The following is a 12054-nucleotide window of genomic DNA, read 5'->3' on the forward strand; positions in this document are numbered from 1 at the left end:
CCTTAGTGCCCCTTGCCCATTTAGCCCATCGCCCCTCCCACAACCCCTCCAGTAACCCTCAGTTCTCCATATTTATGAATCTCTTCTGTTTTGTCCCCCTCCCTGTTTTTATATTATTTTTGTTTCCCTTCCCTTAGGTTCATCTGTTTTGTCTCTTAAAGTCCTCATATGAGTGAAGTCATATGATTTTTGTCTTTCTCTGACTAATTTCACTTAGCATAATACCCTCCAGTTCCATCCATGTAGTTGCAAATGGCAAGATTTCATTCTTTTTGATTGCCGAACGATAGTCCATTATATATATATGTACCATGTTTTCTTTATCCATTCATCTATCGATGGACATTTGGGCTCTTTCCATACTTTGGCTATTGTTGATAGTGCTGTTATAAACATGGGGGTGCATGTGTCCCTTTGAAACAGAACAGCTGTATCCCATGGATAAATGCCTAATAGTGCAATTGCTGGGTTGTAGGGTAGTTCTATTTTTAGTTTTTTGAGGAACCTCCATACTGTTTCCAGAGTGGCTGCACCATCTTGCATTCCCATGTATTGAATTTGTAATTTCAATTTCTACATGTTCAGTCATAGTATTTAGAAGTAGATTTTGATATGTTGACCTTGTATCCTATGACCTTACTGAAGTCACTTAGTAGTTCTGGGAGTTTTTTAATAATAGATTCTTTGGGATTTTCTTTGTATACAATGTGCCATCTGCAATAGGGATATAATTATTTCTTCCTTTTAATCTGTATGTCTTTTCTTTGTATTTTCTTGCCTTACTGCAACTGGCTGGAACTTCTAGTATTATATTGACTAAGAATAGTGAGGGGCGCCTGGGTGGCTCAGTTGGTTAAGTGTCAGACTTCAGCTCAGGTCATGATCTCACAATTTGTGGATTTGACCCCTGCATTGGGCTCTGTGCTGAATGCTTGCTCTGAGCCTGGAGCCTGCTTCAGATTCTGTGTCTCCTGTCTCTGCCCCTCCTCTGCTTGTGCTCTGTCTCTCAAAAATAAATAAATGTAAAAAAAATTAATAATAGTGAGAGTAGGCATCTTTGCTTTGTTCTTGATATAAGGGGGGGAATTTAATCTTTCACTCTTAAGTATCATGTTTACTGTAGGTTTGTGTGGATTCTTTCTGTTAAGCTGAGGAATATCTCCTCTGTTCCTAGTTTTCTGAATTTTTTAAAAAATAATGAATAGATGTTGAATTTTTTTCATCCTTTTTCTGTACCATTGTATATGACTGCATAATTTTTCTTCTTTAGCTTGTTGATAGGGTGAATAATATTAATTATTTTTCAAATAGTGAATAGTCTTGCATCCCTGGAATAAGCTCCAGGGTTGGTTATGGTATATACTTCTTTTTACATGTTGCTGAATTCCATTTACTAATATTTTATTCAGGATTTTGTATTTATATTTATGTGGGATATTGATTTGTAGTTTTTTTGTGTGCTGCCTTTGTCTAGCTTTGACATCAGCAAAATTGGCTTCATAAAATGAATTAGAAAGGGTCTTCTCCTCTTCTATTTTCTGAAATTGTGTAGAAATGGTGTTAGCTTTTCTTTAAAAATTTGAAAGAATTCTCCAGTGAAACCATCTGGACCTGGAGATTTCTTTTGGGGAATTTTTAAACTATGTATTCAATTTGTCTGCTAGCTATAGGACTATTTAGATTATCCATTTCATATTGGGTGAGTATTCTAGTGACTTTTGTTTTTAGCATTTTGTTTGTAGCAATTGGTCCATTTTATTTAAATTGTTGAGTTTAGGGGTGCCTGGGTGGCTCAGTTAAGCATCTGACTCTTGATTTTGGTTCAGATTGTGATCCCAGGGTTGTGGGATCGAGCCCTATGTCAGGCTGCATGAGCATGAATCCTGCCAGGGATATTCTCTCTCTCTCTCTCTGTCTCTCTGTCTCTCTCTGCCTCTTTCTGCCTCTTTCATAAATAAATAAATAAATAGATAAATGAAAAATAAGTTGTTGCATTTATATGCATACAGTTGTTCATAATATTGCCTTATATTCCTTTTACATGCATACGGTTGTTCATAATATTCCCTTATATTCCTTTTAATGTCTGTGGGGTCTATAGTGATACTCTGTTTCACTGTAGATATAGGATTGTTCATATTGTTAGAGTTTGTCAGTTTATTGATTTACTAATTTTATTAGTTTTCAAAGCACTAGCTTTTAGTGACATTGATTTTTTTCTATTTTTATTTTTAGTTTTACTGATTTATATATCTTTTTAAATAGTTAAATTGGGGTATAATTTATGTATAATGAACTTAACCCATTTTCAGGTGGAGTTAGACAAGTTTTAATAAATTTATTCAGTTGTGCAACCATCCCCACTATCCAGTTTTAGAACATTTTCTTCATCCCAAAGATTTCCTTGGTGTCTGTTTACAGTCAGTTTCCATCCGCAGCCCCAGGCAACCATTGGCCAATTTTCAGTCTCTATAGTTTTTTTCTTTTGTAGAAATTTCACATAAATATAGTTAGACAATATGTAGTTTTTATGTTGGCTTTTTTCACTTGGCACAGTGTTGCTGACATTCATCCATGTAGCATGTATCAGCCCTTAATTGCTTTTACTGTTGAATAGTATTTTGTTGTATGGCTACACCATATTTTGTTTATATAGGTGTCCATTGATAGACATTTGAGTTTCTTCCAGTTTTTGACTATTATGAAAAATGATGAACATTTGCTGCAGGTATTTGTATGAATATATCTTTTAATTTCTCCTAGGTGTATATCTAGGAGTTCAATTTCATTGATATATGGCCTTGTATTTATTAAAATTTCTTTGCTTCTGCTTGCTTTTGCAAAGCAAAAATTTTGCAAAAATTTTTTATTTTGCTCCTTTTTTCTAGTTTCTTGAGGTAGGAACATAGTTTATTGATTTGAAAACTTTTATCTTTAGTGCTATACATTTCCCTGTCAGAACTGCTTTAGTTGCATCCCACAAATTTTGATAAGCGTATTTTCATTTTTGTTCAGTTCAGTATATTGTTAAATTTCCTTCATGACTTGTTGACCCATGGATTACTTAGAACTGTGTTGTTTTATTTCCAAGTGTTTGGAGATTTTCCTGCTTTCTGTTACTGATTTTCAGCTTAATTCCAGTGTAATTCCATACATATTCTCGCGGGATCTCAAAAGGACATAAGGTAGGATCATAGTTTCTTGGAATTCTTTGTAAGTCTGGCTTGGTTTTGTGGACATAGTTTCCGGGTTCAGGCTCAGCATCTTTACCTTCATTTTGGCTGCTAGGTGTCCTAGATTCCCCGAGCCTTTCCTGCAAGTTTGGGTTACCCCTGCCTTCTAAATAATCAATTTTTTAAAGTTTATTTATTTATTTTGAGAGGGAGAGAGAAAACATGTGGAAAGGGCAGAGAGAGAGGCAGAGAGAGAGAATCCCAAGCAGACTTTGCAGTGTCAACACAGAGCCCAGTGTGGGGCTTGAACTCATGAACTGTGAGGTCATGACCTGAGCCAAAATCAAGAGTTGGATGTTTAACTGACTGAGCCACCCAGGATCCCCTATAATCAATTATTTTTTAAAGAAACGAGAAAGTGAGAAGAAAAGTTTTTCATATGTAATGTACATTTTTATCTTTGTGTCACTTATTTTTTTACGTAGTCCAAATTTCCATCAGGTGTCAGTTTCCTTCTGACTGAAGAACTTTTTTTAATGTTTCTTGTAACTTTCAGAATAAATCTTCTGGTTACATATTTTCTTGTTTGTTGTTTGTCTGAAAAAGATCTTTCTTTCACCTTCATTTTTGAAAGATACTTTTGCTGGATATAGAATTCTAGACTGACAGTTTTCTTTTAGTTTCTAATAAGAAGTCTACAGTCATTTTTGTTGCTTTGTTTTTACTGTTTTTTCCCCCTCTGGCTGCTTCTAAATTTTTCTTTTTATTTATGATTTTCAGAAATTTGATAATGATGACCTTAGTGTATTTTTCTTGGTGTTTTATCCTTCTTGGGACTCGTTGAGGTTCTTGAGTCTGTCAATGTATAGTTTTCTTTAAATTTAGAAAGTTTTGGGCTGTATTCAAATATTATTACACACACATACACAATTATAAAACTTCAATTTTACTTGTGTTAGACCAATTGACATTTTCCCACCGGTTGCTGAAGCTGTGTTTCTATTTTTTCATTATTTTCAGTTTGTTTTGCTATGTTTTCAAGTTCATTGATCTTCTTTATGTCTAGGCTGCTGTTAATACCATCTAGTGAAGTTTTCATTTCATATACAGTATTTTTCACTTCCATAAATTTCATTTCATTTTTTCATTTCTCTCCATTTTTCTCAGTAGCTTCATGTTTTCCTTTAAATCCTTGAGAGCATTTACAGTAGCTTTTTAAATTCATTGTCTGCTAATTTAATTACTTTTGTCATTTCTAGTGATGATTTTCTTCCTGGTTTTAAGTCACAGTTTGCTGATTGTTTGCATACCTAGTAATGTTTTTATTGGATGGCAGACTTTGTAAATGCTACATTGTTGAGTGTTTGTGTTTGTTGTTTTTCTTTAAAAAGTATTGAAATGTGGTGTGCCTGGGTGACTCAGTTGGTTAAGCATCCAACTCTTGGTTTTAGCTCAAATCATGATCTTATGGTTCATGCGATCAAGCCCTGAGTTGGAATCCACCATGACAGCATGGAGCCTGCTTGGGATACTCTCTTTTCCTCTTTCTCTATCCCTCCCCTGCTTGTGCACTTATGCACACTCTCTTCTCTCTCAAAATAAATAAAGAAACAAACTTAAAAAAATAAAATGCTACTTTAAAAAAGTATTGAAATTTGTTTTTTGGAAGGCAGTTAAGTTATTTGCAGATCTGGTTGATTTTTCCAAGGCTTGTTTTAAAATTTTGTTAGAAAAGATTTATAGAAACCTTTGCATTGGGCTAATTAGCCCTATTACTAAGTCGCGATCTTTTTTGGAGTGTTTGTCAAGATTTTTATATTCTGGATGAATGGAATCCAAATATTTCCCATCCCGATGTGAGCTCCAGAAAAATTTCAGCTAATAGGTCCCTTGTTCTTTGCTCAGCTTCAGGATAATTGTCATTCTGTACATGCTCAGATTATAGTTCATCCAGAGACTCACGGGATCCTTATCCAGACTTCTGGAGTTCTTTACATAGCTCTGTTCTCTGTTCCACAATTTTTAGCTTCCTCAGTATTCCTAAATGCTAATTTTTATTCCTCAACTCAGCAAGATCACTATATTATTCTTGGATTTCCCCTTTTTTGCCCCATGGTCTGAAAATTGCCTCCAGGAAAAACATGAGAGATCCTTTCTCTTAGTCTTCCACTCCTTTTAAGCCATTGTCTGAAAGCATTTTTCCACATATTTTCATCAGTGTCTAAGTTTTTTATAATGATATGGCTAGTTTCACATGATCAGAAACAAAAATTTTCACTTTGGTTTTTGTACTAACATGCTATATCCTGTAAATCATTCTATATGAATTTATAGAGGTCATTTTTTATAGTTTTCTAAAACTCCATTATATGTGTACATATCATAGTATGTTCAACCAATCTCTAGTATGCAGTTTAGGTAGTTTCTAATCTTTTTGCATTTACAAATTATTTCAAAATAATGCTGTAATGAATAATCTGGTACATATGTATTTTAAGAATTTTTGAAGTGTATATTCAGGGTAAATTCCTAAAAGTGTGATTACTGGGCCATAGGGTAAATGCATATGTAGGTTTGTTAGATATAACTGTTTTCCTCCATATAGGTTGTACTCTTTTGCTTTCCTACCAGTAGATGAGGATGCTTATTTTCCCACAACCTCCACAACAGAGTATGTCATCAAGATTTTTAATTTTTGCCAATCTGATCATTTAAAAAATCTCAGAGTAGTTTTGATTAGAGTTTCTTTCATTCTGATTGAATTTAAGGATCTTTTCACATTTTTACAAAAGTTTTATTTATTTTTGAGAGAGGGAGAGGGAGTGGGTTTTGAGAGGGAGGGGCAGAGAGAGAGGGAGACAGAGAATCCCAAGCAGACTTCACACTGTCAGCACAGAGCCTGACGCAGGGCTCAAACTCATGAACTGTGAGATCATGACCTGACTTGAAACCAAGAGTCGGATGCCCAACCCACTGAGCCACCCACATGCCCCTTTTTACATGTTTAAGAGCCTGTTTATCTCTCTTAAAAATTGTTCATGTCTTATGTTCATTTTTCTGTATGATTTTTTAGTGTCTTGTCCTAAAATTTTAAAGTTATTTATATATTTAGAGATATTAGCCTTTTGCCCAAGATATAAGTTACAAATATTTTTTTCCCAGTATGTCATTTGCCTTTCAGTTTTGTCTAGGGTATTTTTTGCATTGCAGTCTTTTTTTCTTTTTATTTTTATGTAATGAAATTAATTAGTCTTTTCTTAAATTGCATTTAGGTTTTGAGTCATAGTTAGAAACCCTTGCCCCACACTGAGGTTATAGAAAATTCATCCATTTTCTTCTAATACTTGTATGATTTTTTGGTTTTTACATTTAGATTCCTGATCTGTAAGGGTTTTATTCTGTGTGTGCTGAGTAATGGATCTAATTTTTTTTTTTTCAAACGGCTGTCCAGTTGTCTCAGTACTGTTTATTAAACACTTTCATCTTTGGGGCACCTGGGTGGCTTAGTCCGTTGGGCATCTGACTTCAGCTCGTGTCATGATCTCACCGTTCGTGAGTTCGAGCCTCACATTGGGCTCTGTGCTGACAGCTCGGAGACTGGAACCTGCTTTGGATTCTGTGTCTCCTACTCTGTCTGTCCCTTCCCTGCTCACATTCTCTCTCTCTCTCTCTCAAAAATAAAATAAGTGTTTTTAAAAAAACCTTCATCTTTGTCTCAGTATTTTGAGATAGTATCTTTATTGTATACTAAACTTCTGTATTGATAGAAGGCTTAAAGATCAGAAAGCCACACTTCTTTCTCACTCAAAGTTAATATATTTTGAAGCAAATTACTTCATTTAGAAAAAAACAGCTCGGGGTGCCTGGGTGGCGCAGTTGGTTAAGCGTCCGACTTCAGCCAGGTCATGATCTCGCGGTCTGTGAGTTCGAGCCCCGCGTCAGGCTCTGGGCTGATGGCTCGGAGCCTGGAGCCTGTTTCCGATTCTGTGTCTCCCTCTCTCTCTGCCCCTCCCCCGTTCATGCTCTGTCTCTCTCTGTCCCAAAAATAAATAAAAAATGTTGAAAAAAAAAATTTAAAAAAAAAAAAAAAGAAAAAAACAGCTCAATCACACAAGGCTACCCATTTGTTGAGAACTGATAATAATTTAGGTAAAAATGTAATAGTGTGCTGGGGAAAAATTGAACAGATTCTAAGGAGAATTTAGGTGTCTTGGAAGATTTTCAAGTGGGCTATTGATAATTTTTGCGGGTAGTTTCCTGGCACATTTGAGTTTATGATCTATTAAACAATAAGAGTACTAATGCAATCAAGACTAGAAGAGAATAGCACTCAAATGGGAAAAGAGGTAAATCTTTTTTTCTTAAACTTTTGATCTCAAAAATCACTGATTATCATTGTAGTTTTAAAATACTTTGGCGAGAGAATTTCTTCTTGTCTGAGGGGAGATAGAATGGAGGTTTTATAAAACTTAAGATTTATAGATCTTTTTCAAATCAAAGTATGCAGAATATTTTTTCACGTAAATAAACTTGAGATAAATATTAAGGCTAAACTCTTCAGCTTATTCACCAAATCCTTGAATCACCCACCTGGCTAAATTATGATACATGTTTGATTAACCTATCGGTTATCTGTTTTTATACCAGTTCTCTTCACATGCTCCCTTAATTTGACTTTTGACCTTTGACCTCAGAATGTTCTTCAAATAGTCAAATGACATTAAATTGAAAGATTACTAGATGATATTTAGAATTTTAAGGGGGTAATACATTTTTTAACAGTTTCATGAGCAAGATTTTCTGATATTACTGATCCTCTGAGAATGAATAATATTAGGTAGTTACCCAGTATTTAAAAATGATATTAGGATATATTTATGGAGACCTTCCTCTGTGCCAGGCAAGGGCAGCTTCATGAGCGTGTAATCTGTGCGATCACATGGGTCCCCTTTTTAGGAGGGCCCTGAGATAGGGCCCAGGGCTAATTCTCTGCTCTTACCATCTTGCCATTCTTAAGTTTTAAATAAGGAAGCTCCCATTTTCATTTTTCATTGGCCTTAAAAATTAAGTAGCCAATCATAATGATATTTAAGGTATTTGACTCAGGTAGTGGCAGTAGAAAGGGAAAGTAATTTGATAGATTCAGAATACATTTTGGAAGTAGTAAACATTGGCATGTACTGGTAATTAATGTGGGAATGTAGAAAAAGATGTTAAGAATGACTTGGGAATTTTTTTTTTTTTAAAGATCTTATTTTCAAGTAATCTCTGCACCCAACATGGGCTGAAGCTCACACCTCCGAGATCAAGAATTGCATGCTCTACACACCCAGATGCCCTGACTTGGGAATTTTTGAGTCAGTGGTTGCCTGAGGCTGGGAGTAGGAGCAAGAATTGATTGCAGACAGAATTAGGGCATTTGGGGGTGATGGGAATATACTAAAACTGGATTGTGATGTTGGTTGCATAACTATAAATTACTGAAAATCATTGTCTAGATGATCTAGATGTCTAGATGAACGCTATGGTAAATATAAAGCTGTTAAAATATTAACAGATTGAGATGCCTGTGGTTATGTCAAGGAGTGCTGTTATTATTCCCATTTTACAGATAAACAAACTGAAAGAGAAGTGAAAAATAAGAGCTTCATGGTTACATAGTTACTAAGTATAATACCCAGTATTGGAACTCAAGTCTTTTTGACACTAAGGCTTCACTCTTGACAACTATAACATAATCACTTTCTATTTTAAAATTATTTTTGTTGTATCTCATTGATCAGAGGCTCTCTTGAAATTATAGAACAGAAAGGAAAGAGGAAAGAGACTGGAAAATTGTGTTGACCCTTTAACACTGCTGCTTTCATTTCCCCTTAATATAGGTGGCACAGCAAGGCATCCTGTTTGTTTTTTTTTTCTTGCGTGAGTTGTATTACCACACCTTATTTGGCTCTTTAGCAAATTATTCAAGTCATTAGGTTACCAAATAGTTTCATTAGGCCCACTGGTAGCTTGAAAGAGTGACTGTATCTTCCAAAAATGCTTACCTCTAGGGAAAGTGGATGCATATAATTGACCATATGTAATCCTTGGTGCATTTCATGATTAGTAGGCCATTGGCATGAAGATTGCTATATATATTTTTTAATGTTTATTTTTGAGACAGAGAGAGAGCATGAACGGGGGAGGTTCAGAGAGAGAGGGAGACACAGAATCTGAAGCAGGCTCCAGGCTCTGAGCTGTCAGCACAGAGCCCGACACGGGGCTCGAACTCACGGACCATGAGATCATGACCTGAGCTGGAGTCGGACGCTTAACCGACTGAGCCACCCAGGTGCCCCGAAGATTGCTATATTAATAAGCATTAAATGTAGAGAGATTTGGTCAAAAGGTACAAACTTTCACTTAAAGATGAATATGTTCTAGGACTCTAGTATACAGAAAGGTGACTCTAGTTAACAGTACTGTAGTATATTCTTGAAATTTGCTGACAGAGGATATCTTAATCATTCTCAACACATATGTGGACACACACACGTACAACGGTAATAAACAGGGGTAATGGATATGTTAACTATATTGTGCTAATTATTTCACAATATAGTAAATTATCATGTTTACACCTTAAACTTATACAATTATATTTATCAATTATACTTTAATAAAGCGGGGGGGGGAGGGGGAAGCATTTAAGTGCCTACTGTGCTAGGTGCCAGGGATATAAATGATCATCAAAACAGGCATAGTCTCTGACCTCCTGTAGTGTAGTGTAGTGTACCTTCTGTAGTGGAAGAAGCAGACATTATACTTAAACAAAACATAATTCTAAAATATTAAATTGTGCTAGACTCAACAAAGGAAAATACAAGGTGCTCTTAGAGCACATAACAAAGAATCCTGGTTTTAACTGGGGTCTAATGGAAGACCTCTATCGTGAAATAACATTTAAAGTGAGTCCTGAAAGAGTTGTAGAAATTAGCGAAGCAAAGGGAGGGAAGGGTAAGCATCTTTCCTAAGAGAGGAGTAGTCTTTCTAAAAGCCTTGGGGCACAAAAAAGCTTGGCTGATGACTATGTTATATAATGGAGTATTTAGAGAAGGAGAAGGCATGAGAATTTGGATACTGTGCAAAGGATTTGGAATTTTATTTCAAGAGTAGTGAGATGCTGCTGAGGAGTTTTCAGCTGGATAATTGTATCATCTAATTAAAATTGTAAGAAGATCTTTTGGCCACTGTGGAGCATGGATCCAAGAGGATTCTGCTGGCTTCTGAAGAAATCTTAAGAATTAACTATGGGCCTTATTATAAATGGGAAAACCATTTCAACTTTTAAAAACCAGTTTTCAAAAGCCATGTTGTAATTAAGTTATTGTGAATGAGAAAAATGATTGGTAAATCAGTCTATCTCTGAAGAAACTGCAAATCAGTGTTTCTCAAACCCTAAGGCACATTCAAATCACACAGGTATTTTGTTAAATTATAATTTAGTCAAGGTAGAGAATTTCTGCATTTCTAACAAGCTCCTAGGTGATGCCTATGCCATTGGTTCTTGGCTTATACTTGAGTAGCAAGTGACTAGGCCATATTCTGTCTTCTAAATATATTCTATGGAATATATTCTGTCTTTGAATGCCTGTCAACCTTCTTAGTGGTCTGGTCTGTTGTAAAACTATTTAAAACTAAGGGTTTTAAGAGAGAAAGTTTGGAGGACATGGAGAATCAGGTCAAATATGGTTTTTATCTCTTCAGTAAATACCCTCTATACTGTATACTTCTTATCTACCTAATATGTCTGCCTATCCCTTTCAGGGTTCAGTTACACTTCAGAAAGGTTTATATGCACTCAAAGTGATGTCCAAGACAAGTATACAGAAACAGTATGAGGCTCTAAAACTTGGCATCTCATATTTAATGGGGTAATTTGGATCAGTAATTTGGGCTTACTGTATGCCAGACATTTTACCTGCCGTATTCATTTAATAGGGTGGGAACTCAGAAACACTTTTAGGGTAGTTTCTTGCCCAGGGATGTGTTAGCTCTGACTTATTTCATACCTGACTCTCTTATTCATTATCCTAATAAGTGCTATTTGGTTTGTTTCATGAGTTTTAATCCTAAATGTAGAAAACTCTTCAAGGCTCTTTATTTTTTGGGTTAAAGGCTGTGTATTTCTCTAAAGAGTTTATGGAGCGTTGCTGCTATATCTTAGTCATTTTATAAAGGTCCCAGGTGATAAACAGGCCTAGATTTTTTTCTTTTTGAAGGGGGAATGGGTATTATCCTTCTTTAGCAATGCAACTTCTCTTTGTGGCATATTAATACAAGATCTTGGGAAGTGGATTGGCCATGTAAAGGGAAGCATTTGAAATTATGCTTTATGATTGAGATTATGTTTGTTAGGAAAGATGGGGTAGGGAGTTGTCACATTGCTCCCTGGTTCTTAAGAAATGAGAACTAAACAACATCCAGTTTTAAAAGAAATCTAAATTTTGAATTACATAAAACTGTTAAACCAGATAGTGGTTCCTATTGATTCTCTTTACTGAGAAACAGAATTGTACAGTCTCATTTGGTAAGAGAGAACGCTGAAATTATTAACATTTCCACAGAAATGATAAATGCTCCCTTACATATAGAGTCCAACTGGATAGGCTCTATGCAGCCCTCCAACAAAGCATATTTGTGTTTTTCCAGACGGTGTTGTGTCATTCTGGGTTTGTTTGACCCTCTCTTCTTGCGATTACAGACAGCGGTTTAAAAAAATGTGTAATAGGCCTTGGTTTGGTTTGAAAACCTACAAAACAGCCATCTTCATGGATCTGCAGTTTGCTTTTCAGGCCAGGGTAGGTTGCCGATGTACAGATAACTGCCAAGGCCCTTT

General features: G+C 35.5%; 1 protein-coding gene and 1 pseudogene across 20 annotated transcripts in view; both read left to right on the top strand.

The window, feature by feature from the left end:
* Positions 1–12054, top strand: part of LOC122482144 (protocadherin gamma-C4) — a 178103-nt gene that overhangs the window by 131233 nt on the left and 34816 nt on the right. The window lies entirely within an intron of this gene.
* Positions 1–12054, top strand: part of LOC122496034 — a 32388-nt pseudogene that overhangs the window by 20068 nt on the left and 266 nt on the right.

Source organism: Prionailurus bengalensis, chromosome A1, assembly GCF_016509475.1.
Source record: "Prionailurus bengalensis isolate Pbe53 chromosome A1, Fcat_Pben_1.1_paternal_pri, whole genome shotgun sequence".
Taxonomy (NCBI): Eukaryota; Metazoa; Chordata; class Mammalia; order Carnivora; family Felidae; genus Prionailurus; species Prionailurus bengalensis.